Source organism: Hyaena hyaena, unplaced genomic scaffold (assembly GCF_003009895.1).
Source record: "Hyaena hyaena isolate Hyena2069 unplaced genomic scaffold, ASM300989v1 scaffold_57, whole genome shotgun sequence".
Classification (NCBI taxonomy): Eukaryota; Metazoa; Chordata; class Mammalia; order Carnivora; family Hyaenidae; genus Hyaena; species Hyaena hyaena.
The window spans coordinates 2,042,159-2,060,224 of record NW_024080690.1 but is presented as its reverse complement, the minus strand read 5'-3'; the positions used below and the strand labels follow the sequence as shown (position 1 = coordinate 2,060,224).

General features: G+C 41.1%; 1 protein-coding gene across 1 annotated transcript in view; it reads right to left on the bottom strand.

Annotated features, from left to right (window-relative positions):
- ACOXL (acyl-CoA oxidase like) overlaps window positions 1-18,066 on the bottom strand; it is a 342,588-nt gene that overhangs the window by 242,264 nt on the left and 82,258 nt on the right. The gene's annotated exons all lie outside the window — the stretch shown is intronic.

The following is an 18,066-nucleotide window of genomic DNA, read 5'->3' as shown; positions in this document are numbered from 1 at the left end:
TTTTAAGCCTCTAAGCCCCAGGTGACTAAAAAGGTAAGACCAATGATGGTGCAGTTCCTCACCGCCGTCCCCAAGAACCTGGGCCAGACACTATCTTTTGGGATTGAACATTCCAACACCGCTTTAAACACGTGTAGACAGGTTTTCACAAGGACTTGCCTTGCCCACCGATTCACCCAAAATGAAAACATTTGTTAGTTCTGAGTGGCTACCCCACAGTTACGGCACCTTGTACCCATGCTGCTAGGCATTTTCCAGGGGCCAGGCCCCAGGAACTGTGGGGCTCTGGCAGTGGAAGGATGGCCCTGCTCTCCCCCTCAGTGCCCTCCTACAGAGAGGTGAAATAAATGCCGTCCCCAGGAGCCACAGGGGAGGAAGCTCTCACTGCCTGGCAAAGGTAAGGGCTTCAGGAGGCCAGCTACTGTCTTTGTCAATGTCATTAAGTGGCCACGGTCTGTCCACCCATGACACAGCACAGTGAGGGTGTGGCAGGGCCTGGTTCCTCATCTTTGTGTGCCTGGTCCCCAGAGATGGACAAACGGAGCTGCCAAATAGTTCACGGACTACTGAATTCACTCCAGGTGGTTCCTCTGATGCTTAGTTTGTTCATGAATGTATTTTTCAAGTTTTAGGTTTCAAACAAAATAATCGTGGATTTTGGTTTCTTTGCTTCTCTTGATATGAACGGTTGGGTATTCGATAATGTCATAAACCACACCCTTTTTTCCTAGAAAGCCTAACTTCTGTTTAAAAGAAATCAGCATGACAATGGACTTGGATTCTGTGTGCAGCTACCAACACAGAATACCTAACCCAGAACACTCTGGAACTTTCAGTGCAAATACCTCTTAAGTGAAAATTTGATTATTAAGTCAAAGAGTCAGCCAGGGGAGGAGGAAGAGGCTGAAGAGAAGAAAAGGAAATGTACAGGACTAAAGGGAAAAAATAGGTGATGCCCTCAAATGCAGACAATAACAAAAGTATTTGAGGGCATTTCTAAGGTGGATTTGGGGCCGTTAAATACAAGAAAATGAAAGGCCCTTCTAGCCATCACAGCAGCTTAGAGACCCTACCACGGCTTGTTGACCCATTCTGAACCCCAGGCCCCCATCAGAGTCAAGAGTAAAACTCTCAGGAAAGTATATCTCTTTTTAATGTAAAACACAAAATTAGTTTTAGGGAACTCGTTTCAAAGAAAGAAAAACACTTTTCCTCCTTCTAGTTTTTACCTATGTTCTCTTCTAATTTTTACCCCCCCCCCCCAAAAATTTACACAAAACATGTAAACAAAATCTCTTCACCCAGGCTTATAGGATATAGGCTAAAACAAGGCATTTGATGAAATATGTCAGCAACTGTTAAAAACAATATGTTAGCGGGGCTCCTGGGTGGCTCAGTCAGTTAAGTGTCCGACTTCAGCTCAGGTCATGATCTCACAGTTCATGGGTTTGAGTCCCACATCGGGCTCTGTGCTGACAGCTCAGAGCCTGGAGCCTGCTTCAGATTCCTGTATCTCCCTCTCTCTCTGATCCTCCCCTGCTCACGCTATCTTTCTCTCTCTCAGAAATAAAAACATTTTTAAATATTTTTAAACATATTTTAAATTTTAAAATAACTGTAGAACAGTTATTGAAGAAACATATTTTTATTTTTTTTAAAGTTTATTTATTTTGAGAGAGAGAAAGCAGAGGAGAGGCAGAGAGAAAAGGAGAGAGAATCCCAAGCAGGCTCTGCACTGCCAGTGCAGAGCCCAAAGTGGGGCTCAAACCTGAGCCAAAATCAAGAGTCTGATGCTTAACCCACTGAGCTACCCAGGAGCCCCTAGTTTTAAATTAAACTTCTTAGTATGAGATAATTGTAGATTCATATGCAAGCGTTAGGAATTATATAAAGAAATAATATAGAGAGTTCCCATGTATATTTTATTCAGTTTTCTCCAATGGTAACATCTCACATAACTACACTACAATATCACAATGAGTATATTGACATCAATACAATCAGGCTATAGAACATTTCTGTCACCATAAAGATCCCTTGTGTTGTCCTTATAAATGCATCCACTTTCCTCCCACACTCACTCACTGTTTTAGCCCCTGGCAGTCATCAATCTGTTCTCCATTCCTGAATGTGTCATTTCAAGAATGGAATCATACAGTATGTAACCCTTTGGGATTAGATCTTTTCATTCAGCATAATTCTCTGCAGATTCATCCAGGTTGTTACATGCACCAATAACTCATTCCTTTTGATTGCTGAATAGTACTCCATGGTATAGATGTACCACAGTCCATTAGTCTGTTGAAGGACATATGGTTATTTGCAGTTTGGGCCTATTGTAAATAAAGCTGCTATACACATTTGTGCACAGGTATTTGAATATAAGTTTTCATTTCTGAACACAAGTGCCATGTAATCCCTACATATGTCTTGTTAGATTTACTCCTAAGCATTTTTTTCCAGCAATTGTAAAGTGTATTGGTTTTTTCAGTTTTCATATATTTGTTTTTAATATATAGAAATGCAACTGATTTCTGTATGTTTACCTTGTATCCTACAATATTGTTCAATTCACTTCTTAGTTCCAGGAATTTTTGTTATAGGCTCCATGGGCTTGTATATAGACAATCATGTCATCTGCAAATGGAGTCAGTTTTACTTCTTTCGTTCTTATCTATACACCTTTTACTCCCTTGGTTGTTGTTGTTTTGTTTTGTTTTGTTTTGTTTTGTTTTGTTTTGTTTTGTTTTGCAATGACTAGAAATCTCAGAACTATGCTGTGTAAGAGTAGTGAGAACAGACATCCTTGCCTTGTTCCCAAGTTTAGGGAGAAAGTATTTAGTCTTTCCCATTAAGGATGATAGTATCTATAGTTTCTTTTGTAGATGCTTTTTATCATGTTAAAGTTCCCTTCTATTCTTATTTTTCTGAGCGTTCTTATCATGAATGAATGTTGAATTTTGCTAAATGCTCATTTTAAAACACTTATCTTCCTTATAACTACCCCATATCTTCTCTTCTGTTTACTTTTTACCAAAAAAAAAAATTACATAAAACAAATTTAAAAAATAGGTTCTTTGTCCAGGTTTATAGAACATAGGCTAAGATCAGGCTTTCCATAAAACATGATCACAGCTATTAAAAAAGAGCACAGGAGGGGCGCCTGGGTGGCTCAGTCAGCTAAGCGTCTGACTTCAGCGCAGGTCATGATCTCACGGTTCGTGGGTTTGAGCCCCATGTCAGGCTCTGTGCTGACAGCTCAGAGCCTGGAGCTGTCTTCGGATTCTGTGTCTCCCTCTCTCTCTGACCCTCCCCTGCTCATGCTGTCTCTATCTCTCTCTCAAAAATAAATAAAACATTAAAAAAAATTTTTTAAAAGAGCGCAGGGGTGCCTGAGTGGTTCAGTTGGTTGAGTGTTTGAAACTTGGTGTTGGCTCAGGTCATGATCTCACAGTTTGTGGGATCGACCCCATGTTAGGCTCCGCACTGACAACAGGGAACCAGCTTGGGATTCTCTCTCTCCTTCTCTCTCTGCCCCTCCCTTGCTTCTGTTCTCTCTCCCTCTCTCTCCCTCAAAAATAAATAAATAAACTTAAAAGAAAAGAGTGCAGTAGGTTCACTGTGAAGAGACACAACAATATTTTTAAGCAAAAAGAAAATTGCAAATAGAATGTAGATGTATGTGACATGTATTGAGGTGATATTTGATATTAGATAATTATTTACATAATTATAAGGAGAGACATGTGGAAGACTACCAAATTGTGGGGTGGGAAGGAATGGGGTAGAAAAGGACCTTTATTCTTTTATACTCTTGTTCAATGTGTAATCTGAATGTTTTAACATAAGCTAATAGTGAATGTTAAGTTTCAAAAAACATTTAATAAAGAAAAAATATGGGGAAAAATTACACTACAAAATGCTATGAACCATATACACTTTCGAATACCCGAATGCAATGTGTATCTCAGGATGCTGCCTTTGTCAGCCTAAACCACGAATGCTTTGGCAGAGAGGTATTATTAAACCATGTCCCACCAGGACAAAAATTCAAAACAAAGACTCAAAAAAGGAGGTAAAAGAACAAGGCTACCATCTCTTGGAAATAAGTCTGCCACTCCCACCCCAAACAAATTCTCACAAAGTTTCCATGTCATGATTTGAATTTTTAGGTCTGTACAATCTACAGGTTACCCCCTGTAGAAGTCTCACTTCAGACTTTGATGTGAGAGAAGTGAATTTATCTAAAGTGATGGATGTGAGAGAGGCAGGGACTAGTCTGCCTGCACCCACGCACCTAGCAGAGTGGGGAAAAGACATCTTTATTCTTCTTCCTCTGCCTCAGACCGGGTTAACGGAAGGACACAGCCAGACATAGATAGCCCCACTGAAGTGTGATCATGTGATCATGGAGAAGAAATGCAGCAGAAGACACAAAAGCAAAACCACCTCCACTGGTTTATAGATCTTGCTCTGACCCATCACTGCCTCCTCAGGAGATAGAAGAAACATTCTGAGTTTTCTCAATATTTCCAGAACAATTCTCCAGGGTGCTTTCTCTTCCTCTGAGGAGAAAGAGCAAACTTCTCAAGGGGTAACCAAGTCCAAGCGACACAGCTAAGGGGAGACCAACACATCCCCCATGGCTATCAGTGAGGTGCAAGACCAGTGCTGACTGCCACCTTGACCCAACAAAGACCCCAAAACACAAACCCACCACTTGAAGTGGGTGCTACTTAGACTATAATGCACTGGCACTCCAAATTGGGACAGAGTTGGAATATGAAGTGTTTAGTAAGTAAAAAACTGTGAAGAACATAGAAGAGAAAGTCACTAAATAATATAACGAATACTAAACATACGCAAAAATACTCAACCTCATCAGAAATCCCCCAAATGGAAATTTAAACAGTGGGACAGTACAAGTTGGTGATTACTCTTGGTAAGGTCTCCCCAGAGACCCTATCTGAATTCCAACTCCACGTCCAGCATTTCTGAACCATGTGACCTTGGGCAAATGACTCAATGTCTCTGTGCCTCAGTTTCCTTGCTCGAACTTGGGGATACCTATTGCTACTCTCTCCCAGCTTTGTAAAAAAGGCTGAGTGAGATGACGCACTCAAAGTGCTCCACAGTGTTAGCACTCAATGAGCATTCATTGATGGTTAGTCATCGCTGATAGTTACAAGAGCTGGAAAAAAACAGTTTGGTAATAACAAGCACCAGAAGTGGAAGGAGCACATTTACACCTGTTGGCATAACCCACTTGGAAAACAATTTGACAAAATGTATCAAGAACTCATGACACATTAATACATTTAGATTGTCCCTAAGGAAATAGCATAAAAGAGAAAACCCAAAGATGTACACTAAAGTCTTATGTACAAAAACACAATTAAAAGCAGCTAGCAACAAGGGATATGAGCTCCGGATGCAATATGAAAGAGGCAGGACATAAGCAATAGGCATTTCAACACTGAGGTTAAAACCACATAAAAAAGTAAAAACACATGACTCCTCCTCCCCCTTGGCTCACTCACCCAACCACTCGGGAGCCCCAGTCAATATCTCCAGATGAAAACAAACAAAAAAAAAAAATCTCCAAATGCATTGCTCTAGGCCTTGTCCCTTCCCATTAGCCCCATGCCACCGCCTTGAAAATGTCACCTTTTCTCTTGTGGGGATGAGCACTGGGTGTTATATGGAATCCAACTTGACAATAAACTATTTGTAAATAAAAGAAAAAAAAAGAAATGACATATTAAAATATCAAAAAAAAAGAAAAGAAAATGTCACCTTTTCTGACAGGAAGAATAAGCAAGAGCTTTTTAAGGGGTTGCTTTTCTTCAGCTGAAAAATCAGTGTTGATCACACCACTGAATCTCATGAAAGACTCATCTGGGGCCCCCAGGGGCCATGTGATAAAGCCAAGACCCTAAGGCTACCTTACCTGCCTTTCTGCCCCCTTTTCATCCATTCCACCCCTTTCCCTACTCCCAGGATATCAAATTATGCCAGATTCCCAAACACAGAGTACTGGTCCACTTCCTTCAGACCCCATCCCGTCTCCCTCAGTGCTCGTCTCTCCTCATTCACCTCTGAAACTCTCACTCTTCTACACAATCCCTCAGACACCATGCCCCCTAGGTGGCTTCTGTGCCCCACTCTGCTTTTATCAGCCCCTCGTCTAGCTACTTCTGCATGGCATACGTGCTATCTCTCTTGGAGGGTGGGTGTTTATCTTCCACGCAGTACCTATCCACTACCAGATACATGGTATGAGTTCAATGAACGTTTGCTGGAAGTGTGGGTTTTGTATTTGTTTCTTTTCTTTAATGTGGATATACAGTTGTCTGTGCCCATAATACACATAAGTCTGTATTTTCCCCCTTGCCTCGGACAGACAACAGAACAGCCCTCCCAGTGGCCTCCATGTTCTAGTACAGCCACACCACAGCCAAGAACATTCTGCTTGCTCACTGTGGTGAGGGGGACATGTCTGTAGAAGGCACCCACCCAGCTGGGTTGTTTTTCTGAGAACCTGAGAAAAGATTACAGGATAAACCGTACACCGAAGAGCCTAATTGCTATTTTTAAAAAGTCAAGAGAGAAAAGAGCAAAACAACATCCCCCAAACTCAGAAGACTATTTGGATGTCTTCAAACTTCACTCTGACATGTTTGTAACACCAGTGTGACCATTGCATTGTTTTGGTTCAATGGCCACCAGTGACAAAGTTGTATTATGTTTCTCTCTGTGGGGAAACTGCCCATTTAACGCATGTGAAATACAGGGTTCCAACCCATCATCAATGTTTATAAAAAGCCCATTGTGTACAAGACACCAAGAAGGGCATAAAAAGGTACATGGCGTGGTCCCTGAGCTCAGAAAGCATAATATAAACCAAGAAAATAGCCTCGTTACCCACTGTGTAAAGTGCCAGAGTCCAGGAGGTCACAGGAGGGTAATCTGGCCGTGAGAGAGGTTGCTCAAGAAACCTTCACAAAGGAGCTGGGGCTTAAGCTGGGGCTCAAGGGATTGGCAGGATTCAGTTAGCTATGGGACAGGAAGGGCATCATGTGGGGACCTCAGCATTGGCAATAGCTTAGTAGTAAGGAATCTGAGTTGGGCAGGAAGTTTGGGCAATTGTACACCTTTGGTTGACATCCACTGAGTACTTTCCACAAATCAAATATGGTGCCAGAAATATCGCTTCATCTATGTCTATCAACAACTCTGAGAAAAAGCATGACTATTCCCATTTTTGGATGGGGAAAGGGAGATGCAGAGAGTATCCTACTTTGCCTAAGGTCACACAGCTACAAGGTGATCGGACGCCTGGGGATATTTAGGAATGGAGGATGATAGTCTTGAGTACAACGCTAAACAGTGAGAACGTGATCCTGGAAATGATCAAGAAGTGCTGAACGAAGTAGGGATAGACTCTGTTATGCTTCTGAAAGATTCGCCTTGGCCTTTGCATAAGAGGAATTGGAGGTTGGAGGAGAGAGAGACGGGGAGAGAAAGCTTTGCCTTAATGTGCTATATTTTTGTCCAAAGATGCCTTTTATCCTTTGTTGCTGAACAACCAACTCGGAAATGGTAAATTAAATAAAACACCCAGGTGTGTGGGGATGAGATAGAGACGTCACTGTCCTTTTCCATCAGACTTCCCTAATTCTTCACGGCTGAGAATTCTGGAGCAATCTCAAAGACTTCTGGAATACTTGGCATTCCCCATTATCCTTCCTCTTCTCCACATCTTCCTGCCACTGGATATGCCCAGAAACACGGCCCAGGCTTCAGTCAACCATAGGAGGGAACAGAAATCACACTGCTACCAAGGGGATGAATGTTTTTCAAGATTCCAAGAAAAACCTTAGCTGAGAGCCCAAGACATTTCTCCATCATGACCTCAGAGCAATGTAGAGGGGTACAAGGACATCTGTTGCAGCATTATCTCCAAAAGCAAAACTTTGGAAACAACATAAATGTCCACCAGGAGGGGTCAGGTTATAGTGAACCACTAGGCACTATTAAAAAGATTGAGGAAGTTATCTATATGCTCACTTGGAAAGGTCTCCAAGAAATAATGTTAGGGTGAAAAAAGCAGGCAGAAATTCATTTCCTTTTTTTTTAATCTTTATTTTTGAGAGAATAATTTATTTTTGAGAGCACGAGTAGAGAGAGAGAGAGACAGAGACAGAGACAGAGGGAGGGGGGGAGGGAGAGAGGGAATCTCAAGAAGATTCCATGCTCTCATTGCATATGCGGGGGCTCAATCCCACGAACCATGAGATCACGACCTGAGCCAAAATCAAGAGTTAGACTCTTAACCAACTGAGCCACCCAGGCATCCCAAAAACTCACTTCTAATATGGCAATGTAAGCACTCTCCAGATCAGCTCTCCCACAGATCACAGCTATAAACTTTAGGCAAAATACAGAAAACAGCTACTGCGAATTCTGGAGAGTAGAAAACAAACAGATAGATTATAGAGTAGCAACTGGCACAGGGTGAATTTCCCGAATTTTTTTCCCCCTGAAAGCAGGTCACGGGTGAAGAGCAGTGCAGCATGGGTGGCTAAAACTGAGAGAAAACCTGTTAGCTTTCTGGTTAGAGGAACTAGGAAAATAAGCAAAGCCAAAAAACATCAACTATTGTCACAAGAGTCTGAGGAGGAATCCTCAGAGAAGAGGCAAGAGTAGAAGAAGGGGATCCCCTGAGGCTGTGCGTGGACTCTGGGTGAATGTCAGGCTGACCACTAAGCCAGCACCACTGGAGGGACAGAGCAGCGCAGCCAAGGCTTAAAGAATTAAACTGAGAAACCCGCAGAAGATAAGACAAAGCTCAATGTTGGGCCTTGAGTCTAACCAAGTTAATGGTCTCCTAAAATAAACCACCAACTTTCCTCCGAAGAATATAACATTTGGGGAAAAAAAGAATATAACATAATTCAGAATTCAGAATATAATCCAAAGTTACACATTTTATGAAGAACCAGGAATATCTGTCTTTCAATAAATGCCTACCCTAAAATGATCCAGATATTGAAGTTATCAGATAAGGGCTTTCAAGAAAATATTCAGTTGATCCTGAATAATGCAGGGGTTAAGGGCACCAACCCCCTGCACAGCTGAAAATCCACATATAACTTTTGACTCCCCAAAGATTAAACTACTAATAGGTTACTGTTAACTGAAAGCCTTACCAAACATAAACAGTCAATTAACACATATCTTGTATGTCATAGGCATTATATATAGTATTCTTATAACAAAGTGCACTAGAGAAAAGAAAATGTTAAGGAAATCATAAGGAAGAGAAAATACATTTGCAGTACTGTACCATATTTATCTTTTTAATCCATGTATAAGTAGATCTGTTCAAACCCATGTTGTTCAAGAGTCAACTTGATAGCCATATTCCATGAGGTCAAAGAAAATATGCTCTAATTAATGAAAATGTAGGAAATTTCAGCAGAGAAATGAATGATAAAAACAAAAAACAAATGAAAATTTTGGTAGGGAGTAACAACATCTGAAAATAAAACAGGCTTATGAGTAGACTTAACAGCAGAAAGGAAATGCCTAAAGAAAGAGTCAGCAAGCTTGAAGATAGCTTAATATAAGCTATGCAAATGAAAGGGAAAAAAGATTTTAAAAAAGGAACATCAAAGAAGATATAAAGAAATGGAGTGAGAATCTATGTTCATATATCAAGACTCAATATTGTTAATCTGTCCATTTTTTTTAATGTTTTATTTATCTTTGAGAGAGAGAGAGAGAGAGCACACAGAAGAGGAGGGGCAGGGAGAGGGAGACAGAATCTGAAGCAGGCTCCAGGCTCTGAGCTGTCAGCACAGAGTCTGATGCGGGGCTTGACCTCATGAACCATGAGATCATGACCTGAGCCGAAGTTGGACACTTAACCAACTGAGCCACCCAAGTGCCCCAATCTGTCTATTCTTAAGATCCCAATACAATCTCAATCAGGTTCCCAAGAAATTATTTTATAGATGTTGACAAATTGATTCTAAAAATTATATAAAAAAGCATGGGACCTAGAAGAGCCAAAAACAATGAGGAAGAACAATAAAGTTGAAGAACTCATACTATCTAATTTCAAGACTCCAGTAATTAAGACAGCGTGTATTGGAGAAAAAGCAGATACGTAGATCAGTGGAACTGAATAGGGAGCCTATAAATAGCCCCACATAAATATAGTCAGCTAAATTCTAATAAAGCTCCAAAGGCAATTCAACTGAGAAAGGACCACCTTTTATGGTAAATGATGCTGAACAGTTGGGCATCCATATATGCCAAAAAAAAAAGACACATATCTTACATCTTAAACAAAATTAACTTAAAATGGATCACAAAATTTAAATGTAAAACACAAACCCACAAAATTAATGGAAGAAAACATAGGAGAAAATCTACATGACTTTGGGTTTATGTTGACTTTTAGACACACCAACAAAAACACAATCCATAAAAGAAAAAATAAATCAATTGAACTTCATTAAAATTTAAAACTTCTCCTGTATCAAAGATACTTTGTTAAGAGAATTAAAACCATAAATTAGGAGGAAATCTTTGCAAAACACATATATGATAATGGATTGATATCCAAAATACCCAAAGAACTCTAAAACTCAACAATAAAACAAACAACTCAACTTAAAAATGGGCCAAAGATATAAATAGACACTTCACCAAAAAAAATAGAGCAAATAAGCATAAGAAAAGATTCTCAACTTCTGTGTCATCAGGGAAATGCCAATGAAAACAACAATTAGAGGGGCACCTGGGTGGCTTAGTCGGTTAAGCGTCCGACTTTCGCTTAGGTTATGATCTCGCGGTTCGTGGGTTCAAGCCCCGCGTCGGGCTCTGTGCTGACTGCCAGCTCAGAGCCTGGAGCCTGTTTCGGAGTCTGTGTCTCCCTCTCTCTCTGACCCTCCCCTGCTCACGCTGTCTCTCTCTCTCTCCTAGAAATAAATAATACATTTAAAAAATTTTTTAAAAAACACAACAATTAGATAGAACTACACACCTATTAGAATGGCTAAAATCCAAAACACTGACAATAACTGGCAAAAATGCAGAGCAATAGGAACTTTCTCATTTATTGCTAGTGGGAATACAAATTGATAGAACCACTTTGGAAGACTGTTTAGCAGTATCTTACAAAATTAAACATAGTTTTATCATATAATCCAGCAACAGCACTCCTAGGTATTTACCCAAATGACTTGAAAACATCCACACAAGAATCTGCATGTAAATGTTTATAGCAGCTTTATTTATAATTACCAAAAACTAGAAGCAACCAAGATGTCCTTCAATGGGTAAATGGATAAAAAAAAACTGTGGTACCTTTAGGAGGGACCAGGTGGCTCATTTGGTTAAGTGTCCAACTTTGGCTCAGTTCACGATCTCACAGTTCATGAGTTTGAGCCCTGCATCGGGCTCTTGCTGACAGCTCAGAGCCTGGATCCTGCTTTGGATTCGGTGTCTCCTTCTTGCTCTGCCCCTCCCCCGCTTGCACTCTGTCTCTCTCTCAAAAATAATAAATAAACATTGAAAAAAAACCTGTGGTACCTTTATATGGTAGAACAGTATTCAACAATAAAAGCCATGCAAGAACATAGATGAATCTTAAATGCATATCACCAAGTGAAAGAAGCCAATCTGAAAAGGCTATATGCTGTATGATTATATTCACATGACATCCTGGAAAAGATAAAACTATAGTTGGTAATCAGATTAGTGGTTGCCAGAGGTCTGAGGAGGGAAGAGAACCAAGCAGGTGAAGCACAGGGTATTATTATTTGGGGGTGGTGAAACCATTCTGTATGATACTGTAATGGTAGGTACATGAAACTGCCTATTTGTCAAAACCCATAAAACTTTACAGCACAAAAAATAAAACTGAAAGTAGTGATTTTTAAAAAATCATGCAGGGGTGCCTGGGTGGCTCAGTCTGTTAAGTGTCCAACTTCGGCTCAGGTCATGATCTCGCAGTTCATGGGTTTGAGCCCCGCATCAGGCTCTGTGCTGACAGTTAGCTCAGAGCCTAGAGCCTGTCATTGGATTCTCTGTCTCCCTCTGACTCTCCCCTGCGCACGCTCTCTCTCTCTCAAAAATAAATAAAAACATATACGAAAAACCAGACTGTGACAAAAGAATCTATCACAAATGTAGAAAACGACCTCACTGAAGCAGCTGGGAGATAAAGGTACTAAACGACCTCACTGAAGGGAGTGGGAGATAAAGGTACAGAAATAAGCAACTTTGGAACTGAGTGTAGAATGTAAAACTAAAAGCAAAATAAACTGAACATAAGCACTGTACTCTGGATGATAAAATTGTTTCCCACGGGTGAATGAGTTAGCAATTCTGAAACCACCAGACATGTATACTGGAATTGAACAATTAAATGAACGGATGGCAAATGGCTGAAGCTAGGTTTCTCACTATTGAATCAGGAGGTTACAGACAATCTAGAAGAAAAGCTTAGAATGATCCACGTGGTAATGCATTAGAGCTGAGACATCAATATGAACTCACTCTTAGCTCCATACAGATACAAACGAATACATATTTAGAGATATCTGTACACACACAGGTTAGTATAAAACTGGATCCCCCAACGCTATCAACTGAGAGAGCCTAGATGTAACAACACGCTAGTAGCAGCAAAAACACTTAGCACCCAAATCTTGGTTTCTAAAACCATTCTCCAATAAAAGGAACCAGGGGTTCTTGAAAAATGACTGATCATAGGACTGGGGTACATGACCATGCCACCAGGGGTTTTGAGAACCCAGGTTTAACACATTGCACTTGGCCTAACAGTCTGAGTAAAATCCAGCTTAGGAGGTATGACAGCCATTTTTTCCATAAAATGTTCCATACAGATGCCTTACACTTTTTTTGAAAATGAGATGTGAAAGTGAATCATATATGTTATTCACTGTAAGTTCCTAACATACTCTGCGTATTTGACAACAGCAGAAGGAGGAAAATTTTCCCTTAGACCCCAGCTCCCCTTCATCCCATTCCCTCTCACCCTCATCTCCTGGGCTCCCTTGTTTCACACCTTCCCAGCAGCCATCATCTCACTGCTACACTCTGTATTTCTTCAACGCAATTTCCAAATCTGGACCGATCCAACAATCTCATCTCCCTACCACCGCCCTATATACTACCTACATCATCACACAGTGGTCACAAATGTATTATATCACAGCAAGTCACTCAGACGGGGTCTTCAACAATCTCCACAATCCCTCTTCTTTTTTGCCTCTCTCCTTCCCACCCTATCACCTTCTAGCGCTGTAAACACTGAGCATCTTCGCGCAAAGTTTCTGACCCACCCCCACTCCCCTTCCTCATATTTTGACCTAACTCTGCATTACTGAGACAACAGAAATAGTTGGCTAGAGTGTTCTCCATTTTCTTGCCCCTGCTTGAAAATTCTTTGTCTCCTCCTCTCTTCAGACTTTCTGTCCCTCCTGTCTCTGAAGAAGAAACAACTGCTTTGGTTTCAGGGTCATTCCTCCATCTGTGTATTAATGGCTTGTCAGTGTCTCCCTGTGACCTTCCCACCAGGTAATCCCCCTCTCTCTGGCACATTATTCTCTCCCTTCCTAATTCCTCTTTCCCTTCTGGGTTCAGACATGGTCAAGCTATTCCTACTTCTAAAACACCATTCCTCCATCCTACAGGCATTTAAACTCTGGTCCCTTATAACCTCCCTTATTTGAAGGCATGACACAGGGTATGGTCCCACACAGACATGGGTTCAAATTCAGCTCCACCACTTACCAGCTAGGTAACATTGGGAAATAACCAAGGCCAGGCTAAAGCCTATGGAGGGACTCTTGCATGTTGGGCAACATGCAAAGGACTTCATTAAAAATAAGACAATAGCTTATGGAATCCCATACACATCCTCAGGAACCTGGGCCATTATATTTTGTTTAGAGAAGAAAAACCAAGTAATCTGTACAAGTAAGCACAGCTAATAAAAGCAGAGGTGGAACTCAAACTCAGCTTGTCTCACACTAAAGCCCACATTCTGTCTCCCATGAAGCCTAATACCCTGGTCCTCAGTCCCTTAGCTGTAGAATATCATCATTCCTGCCTCCCTTGTGGAAGTCCTGTGAGAATTAAAGGAAATGACGTATGCAGAACATTAGGCAAAATGGCTGGCACTCAACGCATGAGCGTCATTCAACAAATGACTTCCCACTTCCCTGACCAATCTCTTGCATTCCCCCACCATGCCCTTTAGCTTATCCTTTAAATGGAGGCTTGCCCAGAGTCCCTCATAACTATTTCTTCCTGCACGATGTCACCTACTCTTCCCAGCTTCGGCCAGTGCACCCCAGAGCCTCCACACTCCTGCCTGATGCTTCTGCAAACTCACGCTTTCTTCCCTACACCTATTCCTCCTTTGTGTTCTTCATTCCAGACCAAGGTGTTCCCTGAACTATGAGCTAATTCTCATCCCTTCCTTCCTTATGAACCATCAGTGGACCCCCAATGCCAAAAGAATAAAATGCAAAATCTTTAACAAACTAAGAAAAGCCCTCCATCATCTGATCCAAACCTGCTTCCCGGCTGCCTCCAACAGCCCCAGTTTATTAGATGGTTGTTATCTTGCCTCCCCTCCCAAGACCTCCTCTTTGCCCAGCTAAATGCCTCGAGATGTTCCAGTAGTTCCTAACATGGCATGGTATCAAAGCTTTTTACTGGGTATCATCTCCAGACTTAGGTCTTGATTTATAAACAAAGCCCAGAAATCAACAGTACTCCAGGTACTGAGCAGAACTATCCCCTCGCAGGGTTCAGAAACTTGTGCTTCTTCAAACACCGTGTGCCCTCTTCATGCCCACCCAGCTGGCCCCTAACTGCAGCATAGTAGCTGAGGTGCCTGTGCTCATTACAAGCTTCCACATGCTCCCAGGACACCAATGGTGGTATAGGATCCTTTCAGGTCTCCACTCTGCTCTTCCAACATGACTGAAAACCCCTTAAGTGCAAGGACTTTTATCTATGTTCTATCCTCCAAAATGTACCATGTGGTCATGTCTTTAGCCTGTGTAGTGGACTAAAGCAAATAAACCATACAATTTGTAAGGTCATATATAAAAGTGGGGTCACGTCAAAAGAAAGGCCATACTTAAACTTACTCCCCCATTTTTAAATTCCGCTTACTTTAAAAACGGAGTATAGGCACAGAGTATACTTTTGTATTAGGCATCTCTTGTGATCTGATGCTCAGAGTCATGCCGCAACAATGACAAAAATGTCCTCTAAATTTAGGAGATCGCTCATGGCAGTAGAAGGTATTATTTGGCTGACAAGATTAGTTCTTTTAAAAGAAATGTCTGGAGTGTGCACTGAAACAAAGCTTAGATGAGATGCCAAATGCAAGAAAGGGAAAGCGCTGCAGCGAACCAGCCCCTTAGCGCCTTACACCATGACAGTTATTTATTCAAGCATGAAAACTGGGACATTATTCTTACAATGTTAATTAGACCAAGAAATGAGATATGCAAATATTTTTAAAAAGTCTACTCCCCACCACATTCTCATCAAATGAAAATTAATAAAGAAATCATGGCCCAGTAGGGTCGCTCTGGTGCTAATGCCCATCACCCTGACTGCCTGACCTATGATGTCCCTGCGAACAAAAATCAAGTTTGAGTCTAAGGTCATTCCCAAAAACCCAGAGATAGATAGGATCTAATCCTCAGAATATCACATGGGCCAAGTGGGCTCAAAGGTCAGAGTTAATCCAAGCAAAAGGCACGAAAGTTTCCAGAAATCTAAGATGCCATACTGTGTGTGTGTGTGTGTGTGTGTGTGTGTGTGTGTGTATTTACTGAGAGAAAGAGAGGCTGCAAGTGAGCGAGGGTGGAGAGAGAAAGGGAGAGAAAAAGATAGAGAGAGAAGTGGATCTTATCAGAAGTGCGGCTTGTGTTCACTCAAAGATGGACCTGTGCTCACCTGATGTGGGACTCAAAGTCACAAACCGTGAGATCATGATCTGAGCCAAAGTCAGATGCTTAACCGACTGAGCCACCCAGGTGCCCTAAGATGCCACACTTTGGGTCCCCTTGTCCAATACTCCTTCTCCAGTGCAGCCTCAAATAGAGGATCTTTCAAGTAGTGACTGAATGGATAGAAAAACAAGATCTATGTATATGCTGCCCACTTCAGACCTAAAGACGGATACATACTTAAGGTAAAGGGATAGAAAAAGATATTCCATGCAAATGTGTGCCAAAAAAGAAAAAAAAAAAAGGCTGGGGCAGCAACACATACTAGACAAAACAGACTTTAAAATAAAGACTGTAAAAAGAGGTAAAGGGCATTGCTAATGATAAAGGGATCAGTCCAACAAGAGAATATAATAATTGTAAATATCTATGCACTCAGTTAGGAGCACCTAAATATACATAGTGAATACTCACAGACATCAAGGGAGAAATTGACAGTAATATAATAATAGTAGGGACTTTAACACCCTACTTAAATCAAGGGATAGAGTATCCAGACAGAAAGCCAGTGGCTTTGAACGACACATTAGACTAGATGACCTTAATAGATATACACAAAACATTCCATGCAAAAATAGAAGAATATATACATTCTTTTCAAATACACATGTAACATTCTCCAGGACAGATCACATGCTGGGCCACAAAACAAGTCTCGATAAATTTAAAAAGACTGAAATCATATCAAGCATCATTTCTAACCACAACAGTATAGAACTACAAAGCAATTACAAGAAATAAACTGGAAAAGGCACAAACATATGCAGATTAAAAAACATGCTACTAAACAACTAATAGGTCAATGAAGAAATCAGAGAGGAATAAAAAAAGCCTTTGAGACAAATGAAAATGAAAACATAATGGTTCAAAATCTGTGGAATGTAACAAAAGCAGCTCTAAGAGGAAAATTTATAGCAACACAGGCCTGTCTCAAGAAACACAGATCAAATAAACAATCTAACCTTACACCTAAAGGAACTAGAAAAAGAGCAACAAAGGTCTCAGTTAGTAAAAGCAAGGAAATAATAAAGATTAGAGTGAAAATCAATTAAACAGAGACTGAAAAAAAAGTAGGAAAAAATCAATGAAACTAAGAGCTGGTTCTTTGAAAAGATAAAAAAAAAATTGATAAACCATTAGCAAGACTCCTCAATAAGAAAAGAGAGAGGATGCAAATAAATAAAATCAGGGCTAAAAAAAGAAGTTACAACTGACACTGGAAAAGAACAAATCAGAAGACTCTAGATGCTAGCGAGGATGTGGAGAAATGGGCACCCTCCTACACTGCTGGTGGCAATGTAAACTGGTGTAGCCCCTTCGGAAAACAGTGTGGAGGTTCCTCAAAAAATTAACAATAGAACTCCCCTATGACCCAGCAATAGCACTGCTAGGAATTTACCCAAGGGACACCGGAGTGCTGATGCATAGGGACACATGTACCCCAATGTTCATAGCAGCACTCTCGACAAGAGCTAAAACATGGAAAGAGCCTAAGTTTCCATCAACTGACGAATGGATCAGGAAGATGTGGTTTATTTACACAATGGAATACTACACAGCAATGAGAAAGAATGAAATCTGGCCATGTGTACCAATGTGGATGGAACTAGAGGATGTTATGCTGAGCGAAATAAGTCAGGCAGAGAAGGACAGATACCATATGTTTGCACATATAGGTGCATTAGGAGGAACTTAATGGAGGTCCATGGGGGAGAAGATGGGGGAAAATAGTTGGGGAGAGGGAGGGAGGCAAGCCATGAGAGACTCTTGAATGCTGAGAACAAACTGAGGGCTGAGGGGGGTGGGGGAGAGGGGAAGGAGGGTGATGGGCATGGAGGAGGGCACTTGTGGGGATGAGCACTGGGTGTTTTTTTTTTTTTGTTTTTTTTTTTACAAATAGTTTATTGTCAAATTAGTTTCCACATAACACTCAGTGCTCATCCCCAAAGTGCCCTCCTCCATGCCCATCCCCCCCTCCCCCCCACATCCA